We start from the raw sequence: 16,742 nt of genomic DNA on the forward strand, positions 1-16,742 counted from the left end.
TCTGTCCCCCGTTTTAAAAAGCAGGATTGAAAGCAACAGCATTCATGACTGCATCCAGCTAGCCATATAGCTTCTTGTTAGCCAAAGTAGCCAACACTTACCACCAGCTAGAAAACGACAGAGTATTGTCTTCCTCTCTCTGTTGATTGTTTCTGAATTGAGGAGATATCAGGCTGATGAGGTCGAAACTCTTTCACTCCAGTGTTCATCTCTCAAAAGGTATTGTTTTGAGGGATTTACCTGCATTTGAGGTTGGAAATAATGTTCTGCCTGAGCTCAGTGATCCACTGCGGTCAAGTGAGCCGTCTTTCACTTTTGTGTGGTCAAACCAGCCGCTCCTGTTTTTCGAGTGCGCGATTAGTTCCAGGTTTACGGTAATGCATTGGAGCGCCCCACACACAGAGGGAGTAGGACTCATGCTCTCAAGAGAAGCAGCTAGGTCCCTCATGGAGTGGGAGGCAATAAATGCACGCATCATCACAGCTAGATTTTTCACCAAAAGCAAAAAAATCACAATCATACAATGCTATGCACCCACTAACGAGGCAGAACAGCAAGCAAAAGATCATTTCTACGATATACTACAGCAAGTCATCAACCGGCAGAAAAAGAAAGACAGGAGACTTCAACGCAAAAATAGACAAGACAACACAGGAAAAGAGCAAATAATGGGCAAACATGGTCTAGGGGAAATGAACAACAATGGTGAACAATTCACAGACTTCTGCGCATTCCATAACCTGGTCATAGGAGGCAGCGTCTTTCCGCACAAAAGAGTTCATAAAGCCACATGGATTTCACCGGACCACAAAACAGAGAACCAGATTGACCATATATGCATCAGACAGAAATTCAGGAGATCCCTCCAAGACGTCAGAGTGAAAAGAGGAGCCGATGCAGCTACAGATCACCACCTCCTGATAGGAACTCTCCGGTTAAAACTCAAGAAATTCACCAACTGCAAAAAAAGTCAGTACAAGGTACAATGTCATCCTCCTCCAAGATCAGAACACCAGAGAGAAATTTAAAATCAGTCTCTCAAACCGGTTCCACCCCTGAGCCAACTGGAAGAACATCAATCCATCGATGAACATTGGCAGAACATGAAGAGGGCATGGACGGAGACATGTGAGGACACATGTGGGAGGAAGACAAGGCACCACAAGGAGTGGATGACAGGAGAAACACTACAGAAAATTCAGACTCGCAAACAAGCCAAAGACACTCTCAACAATAGTCGCACAAGAGCTGCAAAAGTAAAAGCACAACAAGACTACACCACGGCAGACAAGCGGGTAAAAAGGAGCATCAAGAACGACAAAAAACAATTCATCAACAACCTGGCAACTCAAGCAGAAGAAGCAGCAGCTCAACACAACATGAAGGAACGCTACGACATCACAAGGAAACTGGCTAATAAACGCAAAACTCCGGACAGACCAATATTAGACAAAGAAGGAAAAACACTCACAAAGCAAGAGGCTCAGCTGAAGAGATGGGCAGAACATTTCAGAGACATACTGAACAGACCCAAACCGACAGCGCTAGCCAACATCCATCCAGCGGTACACTCCCTACCGGTCAACACCAACAAGCCCAATAAACAAGAAATAAAAAAGGCCATTCAAAACTGAAAACAATAAAGCACCAGGACCTGACGGAATACCCCCAGAGGCCATAAAAGCAGACCCAGAAATGGCAACAACACTACTCCACAAACTCTTTGGACAGATCTGGGATGAAGAAAAGGTGCCAAGCGACTGGGCAGAGGGATACCTGGTGAAGCTCCCCAAAAAAGGCAACCTGAAGGACTGTAACAACTACAGGGGCATCATGCTCACATCTGTGCCAGGGAAGATTTTGAGCAGGATCATCCTGCAAAGACTGTCCAAAGAAGTGGACAAAGAATTCCGAGAAGAACAAGCAGGTTTCCGACAGGACAGATCATGTACAGATCACATTGCCACCCTCCGCATTATCATAGAACAGACCCTGGAATGGAACACATCTCTCCACCTCACATTCATCGACTTCCACAAAGCATTCGACAGTCTAGACAGAGACACTATATGGAAACTCATGGCACATTACGGTATCCCAACGAAGTTCATAACCATCATCCAACACCTGTACCTACAATCATCCTGCAGAGTAATACACAACGGCCAGCTCACAGACAGCTTTACAGTAGAGACAGGAGTCAGACAGGGCTGCCTACTGTCCCCTTTCCTCTTTCTTCTGGCAGTCGACTGGATCATGAAACAAACCACAGCCGAACAAAATCTGGGCATTCAGTGGACAATGTGGTCTCAATTAGAGGATTTAGACTTTGCCGACGACATAGTCCTCCTCTCACACACACAAACACAAATGCAGACCAAACTCACAAAACTTGCCACAATTGCAGCTACCACAGGACTACACATCAATAAAGCAAAAACAAAGGAGATGAAGATGAACCACAATTTAGAAGAGGCCGTACAACTGGACAGAGAAGCACTGGACGAGGTGGACACCTTCACATACACAGGAAAAACTGGGGAGTCATTTTCCCAGAGTAATTATTACGGAGTTATTATTTCCTCTCAAGTAGTCATATTTACTCCATTTGGGGCATAATCATTGCCTGTGGCCAATAGAGTGAGTGTAAAGTTCCAGAAGAGTTTCTATTGGAGTAATACAGCATTGGTCACGCCTACTATCCATATAATTCCCAAAGGTGCCGACGCCATCTTTCTCTCTCGCTTCAAGCTCAGGTATACCAGCAAGAGCGCAATACAGCGATATTTTCCTTCTCTTGGATGCCAAATACCAGGTAAGATTATTATTATTATTTGTTAATTTATTAAACAGCAATGTGTGTAACTAATTTGCAACATTACAGCTAAGCCACAGAGCCATCTATCACGATGTTCGCATGTTAGCTGCTATACGTTTGCACGCACGCTATTAAATAAACGTTTTACAGTTGTATGGACAAGTATTCAATTATCAACAGTATTGCTATCAGGGACAGTGCACATTAATCAACATGTCGGTTTTCATGTAAAATGTATATGAGCTAGTGTATAGCCAGAAGCTAATTTCCACCTGTATAGGCCTGAGACCATACCTGTAGACCATGCCTGTAGGCTGTTGTTAAAAGTAGTGATATAACTATATCCATACAAAAACTGACTTATTAAGAACATACAAGACAAGTAGACATAGTACAGGAGATGGAACAATTATATGTTACATGTTGGCGGTTTTTGCTGAAACGGTGGCAGAGACAACGTGTGTTTTACTCTAAATAGAGTCACCGTACATAAGCCACAGAGCCATCTATCACGATGTTAGCATGTTAGCTGCTAGCACGCACGCTATTAAATAAACGTTTTACAGTTTTATGGACAATAACTTAAGAACAGGTACGTCGGTGCAACACGAGTATTCAATTATCAACAGTATTGCTATCAGGGACAGTGCACATTAATCAACATGTCGGTTTTCATGTAAAATGTATATGAGCTAGTGTTAGCCAGAAGCTAATTTTCACCTGCATGCGGCTATACCTGTATAGGCCTGAGACCATACCTGTAGACCATGCCTGTAGGCTGTTGTTAAAAGTAGTGATATAACTATATCCATACAAAAACTGACGTATTAAGAACATACAAGACAAGTAGACATAGTACAGGAGATGGAACAATTATATGTTACATGTTGGCGGATTTTGCTGAAGAGACAACGTGTGTTTTACTCTAAATAGAGTCACGTAATGTACAGTGTAAAATGTGTGTGTGTCCCCTTCCCAACCCCCCCCCCCCCCCACAGCCCTCACCCAACCCACCCAACCCCACCCCACCCAACCAACCTCCTCCAATGTACAGTTTCTATGCCAAATGTATATACACTCCTTTTCTGGACACTTTTGTATCACAAACAGTACTGTATTTGCAAATCTGATATGTCATAAATGTATAGATGTAGCAGTACTGTCTATCTGTATGTCATGTATGTCATATATGTTATGATGAATTGAAAATGGGGGACCCTGATGTAAACAAGTCGAAAGTCTTTCTCTGGTCTGCATCCCCTTAACAATTGTATGTATTGAGCTGTACTGTACTGTACCCATTCTGCAATCTGTTAATAAACTTTTCAATCAATCAATCAAACGTAAATTTGCCGCAATGTGCTGTAGGTTGACTGTTTTACTAGTGGTAAATGGACATAACAAGTTAATTTGACGCACTGTTCGGTTCAACAAGTGTTTATTTGAACCATTGTACTGGGTTGACTAATTTGTGTGTTCTGCCTCCATGTATAATATAATGGAAACTTGTGGAACTATCCTCACAGTAAATTTCACAGAGTAAATTTTACTCAAACTGAGTCAATTTGAGCCCAAGACGTGAGTAAAGTTTTACTCAGTTTGAGTAAAATGTACTCAGCGAAATTTACTGTATGGTGCTTTTGTAATATTTTCTAATTGTAACACTCCTCATAATGCATGAGTTGTTGTGCCCTATATGTATCATCTTAGTAACTGTTATTATTTATTTGCCATCAGATGCAGGCTGTACGTGTTAAACACGTTGACCGGCAGAAATTCATCTGTTTTGAGGGCCAATTGACCTTCACAACTTTTTTGGAGTGTGGTGAGTGAAACATTTTGCACAGCGTGCCGTTGGTTCTCAAAATGGCGTCCGCCTTGATAGTTAGGAACCAAATGGACCCTTATTGGTCTGTAACTCTGACTGTGAACACATGGACCCCAACGTCCATTGTACACCGTCAAGAGTTAAATTAACATTGATTTTACAATATAAATTGGGGTCCCAAAGATACAAATGCCATTAAATGGGTGCCCTTGGAATTAAAATGGTTGAGAATCACTGCTAGAGCCGTACAAATATTGTCTTATGGGGGTCCATGGCACATCTTTTCAAATGGGGGGTCTGTGGGCTAATTGTCAATTTGGGGGGTCCTTGACATGAAATGTTTGAGAACCACTGCCCTATGCAACAACATACTGGGTATCAGTTTAGGCTTTCCCTGCATGTTAATTTAAGCTGTAGGCCTACAGTACAAAGCACAATCCATTTTATTTAGGATAGAGTGAACCAATCAATGTCTTACACCCCTTCCTGACAGGCAGTGACGCGAGCGAGCGTGATTGCGAAAATGATTAAAATGTATTCGTTTCAATCAGACTATCCTGACCTGCCGCGAGCGACAGCAAACTGAGCGGCGATGTCGTTCCCCCCTCAAATATTCGCTCGCTGTGTCTCTAGTTGAGCGATTACGCGGCCGAGTCACGCCCCTAAACACTTTTTATTGGTCAAGAATCGCAGGCTGCTTTGCCCCTGTGTGCTTCCAGGTAACACACACACAGACACACCCGGACACGCGCCGCCTCATATCAGGACAGTGTCGCGCACGATTTCGTCTCCAGTTCGCACGCTCGCTGCCTGTCAGGAACCGGTGTTAAGTATGTCAATTAAGGCTGTCAATCTTCCTCATATGATCACATTTTCAGTGGCTATTTTAATATCCCATTTTATGACATTTTAATTAATACAAATTAAATAAATTGCACAACAGATTTATCAATAAGCTTGTGCAATCTTGTTTTGTCTATAGTTGCCAAGAAATTTGAAATTCCTAGTACCTTGGACTTAAAGGTCTATGATGACTCAAACACTGAAGTCGACGACGAGGCGTTTCAATTTCTTCTAAAAAAACCAGACCTGGGTGTGTTGGAGATTTGTTCACCCCAAGACTCAAATCCTGAAGGTGAGTTGCTAACATGGAGCCTTATAGCCTCATCCATACAGTCCTGGCTGCTTGAAGCCTTTTTACAACATTTCCGGGTTCCCGTTTTTTTCGCTCTGATTGGCCAGGTCATGTGACATGAGCGGCAATCGTGGGACGGCAAGTTTCTACACTGGTTAAGGGCACTCTTCGAAGTTGGTTAAGGTTAGAGTTTGTCTTAGAGCATGGCGATAGAACGCCAGGTAGTTTGCAGGCTGTTCGACGCGGAAATGGGCAAACACGCTATTGGGCGCACATGTCACATGACCTGGCCAATCAGAGCGCCGGAAACGCGGATGCGTTGTAAAAAGGCTACACGTGTCCTGGCTAACCTAAAATGTCACACAGGTACTGTGTATTTTTGTACTTTGAAATGATCTTTGTATATATGCCCAATGTAACGTGTGGATCCTTCCTAATCTAATGTGGTCTTTTTACATTACACTTGTCACAAACATTCCTATCTAATCACACTTATATGTCTACATGATTGTTAGATTCAGTGAGGACCTCTGCAAGCAACTCCAGCAGCCAAAGCTCCGTTCTCAGCTCTGGTGCAGACAATGAGGGGGAGTCTGATGACACCATCATTTTGCAGTCTAGTCCTGCTCCAAGAAACGGTGCTGACCTGACTCGTATCACTCTGGTAAGCTTTGCATATGACTGTTTGAAATGGAGATGGTGACTCTGATAAAGGGGTAGCATGGGCATTGGGGATGGCCAAGTACAATTGGGGAGAAAATGGGGGGGGGGGGGTCATGGTTTACATTTGTCACCTTAACCCTTTCACTGCCGCACAACAGCAGGTTAACCCTTTCACTGCCGCACTACAGAAGGTTAACCCTTTCACTGCCGCACTACAGAAGGTTAACCCTTTACTATCACATACTGTACCACATACTGTATACCACATACTGTACCACATACTGTACCACATACTGTACCACATACTGTATACAACATACTGTATACCACATACTGTACCACATACTGTACCACATACTGTACCACATACTGTACCACATACTGTATACCACATACTGTACCACATACTGTATACCACATACTGTACCACATACTGTACCACATACTGTACCACATACTGTACCACATACTGTACCACATACTGTACCACATACTGTATACCACATACTGTACCACATACTGTACCACATACTGTACCACATACTGTACCACATACTGTACCACATACTGTATACCACATACTGTACCACATACTGTACCACATACTGCACCACATACTGTATACCACATACTGTACCACATACTGTATACCACATACTGTACCACATACTGTACCACATACTGTATACCACATACTGTACCACATACTGTATACCACATACTGTACCACATACTGTACCACATACTGTATACCACATACTGTACCACATACTGTACCACATACTGTACCACATACTGTATACCACATACTGTACCACATACTGTACCACATACTGTACCACATACTGTACCACATACTGTACCACATACTGCACCACATACTGTATACCACATACTGTACCACATACTGTATACCACATACTGTACCACATACTGTACCACATACTGTATACCACATACTGTACCACATACTGTATACCACATACTGTACCACATACTGTACCACATACTGTATACCACATACTGTACCACATACTGTACCACATACTGTACCACATACTGTACCACATACTGTATACCACATACTGTACCACATACTGTATACCACATACTGTACCACATACTGTACCACATACTGTATACCACATACTGTACCACATACTGTACCACATACTGTACCACATACTGTATACCACATACTGTACCACATACTGTACCACATACTGTATACCACATACTGTACCACATACTGTATACCACATACTGTACCACATACTGTATACCACATACTGGTACTAGTGTGGCAGTGAAAGGGTTAAATATACTTGGCCACCAAATGACTGTCTATCCATGTGTGTCCTCCCCCCCCCCCCCCCCTTTTTACTCCCGCTTAGATGACTGAAAAGATTCTGAGGGACACAGCTGGAGGAGAGAGGATCATTGCCGATTATGCTCGGACGAAAACCCTAACGGATACCAGAAGACGCGACATGGTGAAGATATTGGTTGCGCACATGGCAAAAGAGCATGGGTAATTATGTTATCTAAACATTACGCACCCAATACACATTTTTGGTTTTTACTAAGATCCTCCTTTTTGCAGAATTGGTAAATGATAAATGGTTATCCAAAGCGCTTTACATAGATTGTGCAGAAGGCATTGGCACAGCAATACTTTTGTTTGGATCTCATACTTGTGTATGTGTGCACTGTAGGACGAGTCCTTCAAGGTGTGTTAAAGAAGACTACGCAAAGGGCATCACTGCCTTATTCCCATACCTGGCCGATCCCCAGGGCAATTTGGGATATGTAAGTACATCAGGGAAAAGTGCAGAGAGACATTTCATCGGCGACTCAGTGCATGTGTGTTCCTGTGGGTCGCCCATCTTGCGTGTGTGTTAAAACTGCATGACAAATAAAGACTTCTAGTCTAACAATTATTATGTTTATAGGTCATTCTTGTTATATAATTTCTAGGGATGTTCGATATTGGCTTTTTTTTACCGATATCCGATATACCGATATTGTCCAACTCTTTAATTTCCAATACCGATATCAACCGATACCGATATATGCAGGGTTTCTCCCCCCCCCCCCCCCCAAAAGGAATAATTTCAGGTAATTAACATTAGGCTACATATCTCTTGTCGTGGAATTAACACAACATTATGCATAACATTATCCAATCACATGCATGGTACATAAAACACCAACCCCATTACTCCTCACTTCTCTGGAATTGCTTAAAAGGGCTGTGCGGAGTACGATTTCAACTAAATATTTGTTAACATTTCTGTATGCTGACCATTTCTCCTAACCTCAACAATTTAAGAACCACAGATGTCCTACCTGTTGACCTTGATTTTAGCAATTCTTCAGAGAAGGGCATGTGTTAAGTTTTAAGGAGAGAAATAAACACATTTACACATGCCCATTTAAACCAAATAATTTTTTTTTTTTCTCTTTACTTCTTGTGTTTTAGGAGCAGTATTACAATCCAGTAGATGGGAGTGGGTTTCTGGCATGGAGGGTGAAATCACTTCAAAAGATAGCATCAGAGGGACAAAAGAAGAGCCGTAATGTTCAGCCACTGATCGGTATGTAATTTTGATTGTCCCAGTCCACTGTTTATCTAGCAACTGTGAAGATGGATCATTATAGTAAATGCATATCACTGGAAAGTATTGCAGCAGTATGTGTGGTTTCTACACTGTTACAGGTGGTCCAAGTTCTGGCGACAGAGCCCCCTTCTCTGAGGAAAACCAGCTAACCACAGACACCCAGTTTCGTGAGGCCAGTGCACTGATGAAGCATACAACTGATGAAGCAATCATCAAGGAGAAGATGAAACAGACCTTCACCCATCGCCAAGAAATGATGCATGACCCAATCAAGTCCTCTGAAATATTCACCACCTTTCCACGATTCCTAGACATCACAGGAATGGTATGTGGCTTGCATTAAAGTCTAACTGAAATAAAAAATGACCTTTTTAAACAATTTAGATCACATCACTGGTCATAGGGTGAACCTATTTAATAGGGCTGTCCCTGACTAAGGATTTGGATGGTCGACTAGGATTGTTAAAAAAAAAAAAAAAAACGTTTTTTTTTTTTTTTTTATCATTCCATTTGGGCTGTGGGGGGTGCTTAATGTCTGAAGGAGTCAACTGAAGGCTTCTTGTCCTCTGCAAAAGCATACAATTGGTCCACTGATGAAATCCTCTTTCAGTGCCTCTGTGCCTGTTTTCGTAGGCAGTTAGCCTCTGGTATGCCTGCCATTAGCGTTAGCCACGCTTCTATGCCTCTTTTCTTTTGAAAAAAATTATAATATATATATATATTTTTTTTTTTTTTTTTTTTATAATATTATATTCGACTAAGAGGTTGGCCAGTCGACTACGGCCCCTTTCGACCGATTAGTCGACTAATCGATTAATAGGGGTCAGCCCTACTATTTAACAATGTATGACAAAAAAATTTCAACCATGTTTTATTCCATCTTGTCTGCAGATTGAGCAGGATTTCAGTCTGATGTTTGGTGATGACATCTCTGCAAAGTTCCTGGAGAAGTGGCCTACTTTCTGCAGGCAGAAAGTCCTTGAACAAAGCCGTGGCCTCACCCAGACCGGCGACCTTCAAGACCTGCTTCAGAATGCTGAATCCACAACAGACACAATAGAACTGAACAATGGTATGCTTGAATTAAAGGAATATAATAATGGAAGGGTGAATTGTTTTTTAAACAAATGGAAACACAGCTTTTAGTCAAATGTATTTCTGATTTTTTTTATTTAATTTTTTTTATTTTTAGCATGGGACAGTGAAATGTCCTCCCTCTTGCTTCTTGTCCACCTCCTGCCACCATCACCTCAGGGACGCAACAAGAGACCGGGAAAGCTCTCAGCCAGAGAAGCCATTGACTCCCTTGTGAAGTTCATAAAGGTAAGGTTACAGTTGCCTATATTATCGGCCGATATTGGCATTCAAATGTGATATAGGAAAATATCGGTAAAAAAAAAATTAATTATTCTTTTTACATTTCTATAACCAACTTTTATTTACCCAGGTAAGTAAGAACAAATTCTGATTTTATTTATTGTCAAAAGTATGCATAATGTTATGTTAATTCCACAACAAGACATATGTAATGTTAATTACCTGAAATTATTCAGTTTTTTGGGGGGGAAACCCTGCATATATCGGTATCGGTTGATATTGGTATTGGAAATTAAGAGTTGGACAATATCGGTATATCGGTAAAAAAGCCAATATCGAGCATCCCTAGTTACAGTTGAATTAAAGTATAAGAAGGATCACTGTTCTGTCTAGGGGTGCACGATATTGATTTGTTGACCCCGATATCGATACCAATAACTTTCTGCTCCTCAAGGTCGATACCGATAACCGATATATATATTTATTGTACTATAATTATTAATTTTTTTATGTATATTCCTGTAGTTTTGACCTAACCAGATTTATCATGACATGAGCGTTACTATATGAACAAAACAAAGCCAAGAGAACAGTTTTGACTCTTCAAATAAAGTGACTATTTATTTTTCCAAATAAATATAATTTGAGTCGATCACAAAATTCACAATCCGTCAATGTCATTAACAATGTGTTTCCCTGAACAACTAAAAACCAACAGGTATTGTGCTTTGTCAGTAGGGATGCTGTTCACATTTGAACCGATACGGTACCGGTACCTGTGAATCGATACCGGTACCCAACGGTACCTTTTTCGGTACTTTAGTCTCTAAAAATGTAATCTACCTACCTCAGTTGTGAGAAGAAAAAAATCCAAACTTCAAATAACCACATTTTCGACCGTTTTTGGCTTGCCTTTGCCCCGACTGCTTTGTTGTTGAATCAAGTCAAATCCTAAATAAGCATATATAGTGCGTGTGAATGTTGACATGAAAAGAAAAAAGTAAAAAAAATATATATATTTTTTTTATTATCAGAGCTATCAATACTTTTATCGGGATGACGTCATAATTGCTGATATCGGCCTGATAATTATCGTGCATCCCTGATATTGACCTGCATGATTGAAATCATGCAAAGACCACGGTTTGCAAACCGTGACTAATTTTAATAGCAAGACTAATGAAGTTCTCTTGTCACAGACTGGGACCAGTATCCAGGGGCATTTGGACAGCATCACGGAGAGCCTTCAACCCTATCTGCTTGCTGTGGGGACCCAGAGGAGTGTGATTCACAAGTACTTCATTGTGATTGACAAACATGCAATCCCTTGTAAGTCACCAGACTCTCTTGCCTCTTTTGATGAGCTTTTCAAAGCTCATTTTGTCTTTGGTACCTCATACAACCGGGATCTGGCCAATATGTACAACTTCTTGCAAACCGCCATTTACAAGATCGATGCTGCTACCACTAATGTCAACCCCAGGGTTAAAGAGATGAGGGCTCGGATGCTGCACTGATTTCTTTTTTATACTGAGAGGATATTTTATCTCGGGCCTCTGATGCTGCACAGACTTTTGATACTGAGAAGATATTTTATCTTGAGGCCTCTGATGCTGCACAGACTTTTGATACTGAGAAGATATTTTATCTTGAGGCCTCTGATGCTCCAGTGTTTTTTGATAAGATGTTGTGTTTCATTTGCAAAAACTCTCAGGCAAATGCCAATTCACTGATGAGGCACTTAAGGTTGATCCACGGACTTTGTTCAGGAAGGACACTTCGTCTTAAATGTGGTCAGCCTGGTTGTTTACATGTCTTTTGCACTTTTTCTGGGTTTCGAAAGCATCTTAAAGCACGTCATCAACCATGTGATGATCCTGGTGAAGGCCGCTCTACAGCTGAACATTTAGCTGAAAGTTATGTTGATGACTTTCCATCAGGCAGTGCCCCTTCTGACCCAGTCCTTCCAGTCCTTCTTAATAATAGTCTTGTAGACAGCTGTGCTGCAACAGTAGCTGAACTTAAAGTGGCAGGTGTAGGTGAAACAATAATCAACTCTTTGGTAACTTCAATGGAAGTGATTGTTGATGATATCCATAATCAAGCAAAACAATATGTGAAGCAGTGTCTATCTTTACAGGAACCTATCAAAAGTGAGGTTGAGTGTAAAATTGATCAGTGTTATGAAGAAATTGAAAATCCCTTTTGTATCTTAAATTCTGAAACTAAGAGAAGGCAATATTTTACAGAGAAGTGGGGAAGGGTAGACCCAGTTGAATATGTCCTTGGTACAAGATTTGATACCCTGCGCAATCGGACTACTGGAACTTATGATCAGGCTGTTGTTACTGATAAATGTGTTTATATCCCAATTTTGAAAACATTAGACTTTATTTACAAACACCCTAATATAAAAGAGATGATGCAGAGTGATTCCAGTTTAAGAGAAGATCTTCTTAATGACTTGTGTGATGGAGAGTATTTCAAGAGTCATCCTCTATTTTCAAAACAGAAGCATGCAATTCAGGTGCAGCTTTTCTATGATGATTTTGAATGCGCGAATCCGTTGGGGAGTAAAAAGGGAATACATAAATTAGGAGCAATCTATTTCACCTTGCGTAATTTTTCTCCAAAGTACAACTCAATTCTGCTTAATATTCATTTGGTCGCTTTATTCCATGCCCAAGACATTAAAACACATGGCTTTTCTAAAATACTTGCTCCACTTGTGGAAGATATTAAAATAATGGAGAAGGATGGAATTAAGGTCCCATTGTATGATCAGCCAGTGTATGGAACTATTGTCCAAGTTACAGGTGACAACCTTGGTATTCACGGTTTGTTTGGTTTCGTAGAATCATTCAGTGCCAGATATTGTTGCCGCTTTTGTCTTGCTGAGAAAGAGGACTTTCAGACGGAATTCAAAGAAGATTCACCCAAGATAGTTATGCGAACTCGAGCACTTCATGCAGAACACTGCCACACAATGGAGACTACTATTGGTCTTCCCTATGTGATGGGAGTTAAACGTTCTTGCATTCTAAATTCCTTGCAGTACTTCAATACATGTGACAATTTCTCTGTCGATATTATGCATGATATCTTGGAGGGCGTGGCACAATATGAAATGAAACTGCTAATACTACACTTGATTAAAAACTACACAACATCAAAGGAAATAGACTTGAGAATTAAGAGCTTTAACTATGGTTACCTGGAACAAAACAACAAGCCACCTGCATTGAAGTTAGTAGAGACCTCAAATGACTTGGGGTTAAATGCAATCCAATCTTGGTGTTTACTTCGCAATCTACCACTTATCTTTGGAGACTTGGTTTGTCCAAATGATCAACACTGGTATTTGCTTCTGCTGTTGCTTCAAATAGCAGATATTGTATTTTCTCCCAGGTTATCAACTGGCATTACTATTTATTTAAAACACTTGATTGCAGAGCACCACGGGTTATTCAAGCATTTGTTTCCCAACAGGAGGCTACTACCAAAGCATCATTTTATGGTGCACTATCCTACATGTATTCGTAAAATTGGACCACTTTTGCATGTCTGGTGCATGCGCTATGAAGCGAAGCATAATTTCTTTAAAAAACAACTAAAAAGCTTCAAAAATATAACTAAAACGTTGGCAAAGAAACACCAAAGTCAAGTAGCATACAATTGGCAGACATTTGATCCCAACAGACTGGTGCTTGGTCCAAGTAAAATGGTAGCATTAAATGTGATGGACAGAGGCTGTGAGATAGCGGAGACTCTTCAGGTACCAAGTGACACCAAGGTGTTAAATGTTAGATGGGCCAAACACCATGGAAATATGTATCGTCCAGGTTTAGTTGTTTGCCTTAAAGTTCTTAGTGAGGTTCCAGTTTTTCACAAAATCCACCGTGTTGTTCTTAAAGATGAGAGGTTACTGTTGTTTACATTTGCACTACAAACCGTGTCTCTGGATGACCATTTTTATGCATTTAAAGTTGTGTGTACTACAGATGGACCTCATGTAGTTGATGTCAAAGAGCTTTTGTTTTACAAAGCATTCGATATACAGATGTCATACAGTGATGACGATTCAAGCTCATTTATTGTTCCATACTGTTTCCTGTGATTTAAAAAAGGAAAAGAGAAAATCACTAAGCTCTTGAACTATTGCACTGGGGATGAACACTATTAGTTTTCTTTTATTTCTTTGGGGTGAACAGATGCTGCTGTCACTTTATATAGAGGCCAAAATGTAATTGATCGATTACTCTCCCCATGAAGCCTTAATTGAAGTCATGGTGATTTCTTTTTGTTGCATTCCTGAGCCAATAATTTGATGACTGGCTTGAATTATTGGCTCAGGAATGCGACAAACAAACAAATCTCCATGAATTCAAGGATTCATGGGGTGTGTAATTGGTAGATTTCTTTTTTTGGGTGAGCTATCCCTTTTTAAAAGGGTGTACAGATGCTGCTGTCACTTTACAGAGGCCAAAATGTAATTGATCGATTACTCTCCCCATGAAGCCTTAATTGAAGTCATGGTGATTTCTTTTTGTTGCATTCCTGAGCCAATAATTTGATGACTGGCTTGAATTATTGGCTCAGGAATGCGACAAACAAACAAATCTCCATGAATTCAAGGATTCATGGGGTGTGTAATTGGTAGATTTCTTTTTTTGGGTGAGCTATCCCTTTTTAAAAGGGTGCAGATGCTGCTGTCACTTTACAGAGGCCAAAATGTAATTGTCTTTTATTTATGACCTTTTTTCTATCGATTACTCTCCCCATGAAGCCTTGAAGTCATGGTGATTTTTGTATATAATGGAGTTGTTTGCAGAGGGGCTCACTGAATCTAACAATCACGTAGACATATACCAAGTGTGATTAGCAAGAGAGGAATGTTTGTGACAAGTGTAATGTAAAAAGATTAGGAAGGATCCACACCAAGCAAGTTCTTCCTCAGACGTGTTTTTTTTTTTTTTTTACTATGTTACATTACATTGGGCGTATAGAAACAAAGATCATTTCAAAGTACAAACATATACAGTACCTGTGTGACATTTTGGATGAGGCTAGGCTCCATGTTAATAAGCAACTTGGGGTGAACAAATCTCCAACACACCCATGTCTGGTTTCTTTAACTGAAACGCCTCCTTGTCGACTTCAGTGTTTTAAGTCATCATAGACCTTTAAGTCCAAGGTACTAGGAATTTCAAATTTCTTGGCAACTGAAAACAAAGATTGCACAAGCTTATTGATGAATCTTATTTTATTAATGACCTTTTTTTCTTTCTATCGATCGCCCCTTGAAGTCATGATTCTCACACGCTGTTGTAAAACTGTTTGCATCCCAACTGAAACGCCTCCTTGTCGACTTCAGTGTTTTAAGTCATCATAGACCTTTAAGTCCAAGGTACTAGGAATTTCAAATTTCTTGGCAACTGAAAACAAAGATTGCACAAGCTTATATTGATGAATCTTATTTTATAAAAAAAAAATTCTATCGATTGCCCCTTGAAGTCATGATTCTCACACGCTGTTGTAAAACTGTTTGCATCCCAAAGGATATGCCTGCATGTTGCAAATAAAAGTGCATTGTTAAATACTGATTTCTGCTTTTCCCCCGTTTATTTTAAATGTATTATTCCAGAGTAAATTATTATTTAATTCTATATTGAGTGAAATATGATATTCTATATTGAGTGAAATCTATTCTATATTGAGTGAACTACAACTCCATATTGAGGGAATTACAACTCTATATTGATTAAAATACCACTCTATATTGAGTGAAATATGATATTCTATATCGAGTGAAATCTATTCTATATTGAGTGAACTACAACTCCATATTGAGGGAATTACAACTCTATATTGATTAAAATACCACTCTATATTGAGTGAAATATGATATTCTATATCGAGTGAAATCTATTCTATATTGAGTGAACTACAACTCCATATTGAGGGAATTACAACTCTATATTGATTAAAATACCACTCTATATTGAGTGAAATATAACTTTAAGTATCTCTATATTGAGTGAAATATAACTTAAAATATCTCTATATTGAGTGAAATATAACTCTATTGAGTGAAAATATAACTCTATATTGATTAAAATACCACTCTATATTGAGTGAAATATAACTTAAAATATCTCTATATTGAGTGAAAAATAACTCTATAGATGTTAGAGTTGTTTTTACTTTATGCTAAATGGAGTAAGTTGGTATTTTGTAGAGTTAAATGTTAACACTAAATGGAGTAGAAATAACTCTGAAGATTTAACTCTGTGACAAGAGTCATTTTCACTCTATCTGGAGTCGGAGCCAATACTGTCTTTTTGGGAGTAAAATTTTACT

At 39.9% G+C, this 16,742-nt stretch overlaps 1 protein-coding gene across 1 annotated transcript in view; it reads right to left on the reverse strand.

Moving 5' to 3' along the window:
- Window positions 1-16,742, reverse strand: part of fam120b (family with sequence similarity 120 member B) — a gene marked incomplete at both ends in the record, with an annotated part of 154,239 nt that overhangs the window by 120,672 nt on the left and 16,825 nt on the right.

Source organism: Notolepis coatsorum (genome assembly GCF_963971535.1).
Source record: "Notolepis coatsorum genome assembly, chromosome: 2".
Taxonomy (NCBI): Eukaryota; Metazoa; Chordata; class Actinopteri; order Aulopiformes; family Paralepididae; genus Notolepis; species Notolepis coatsorum.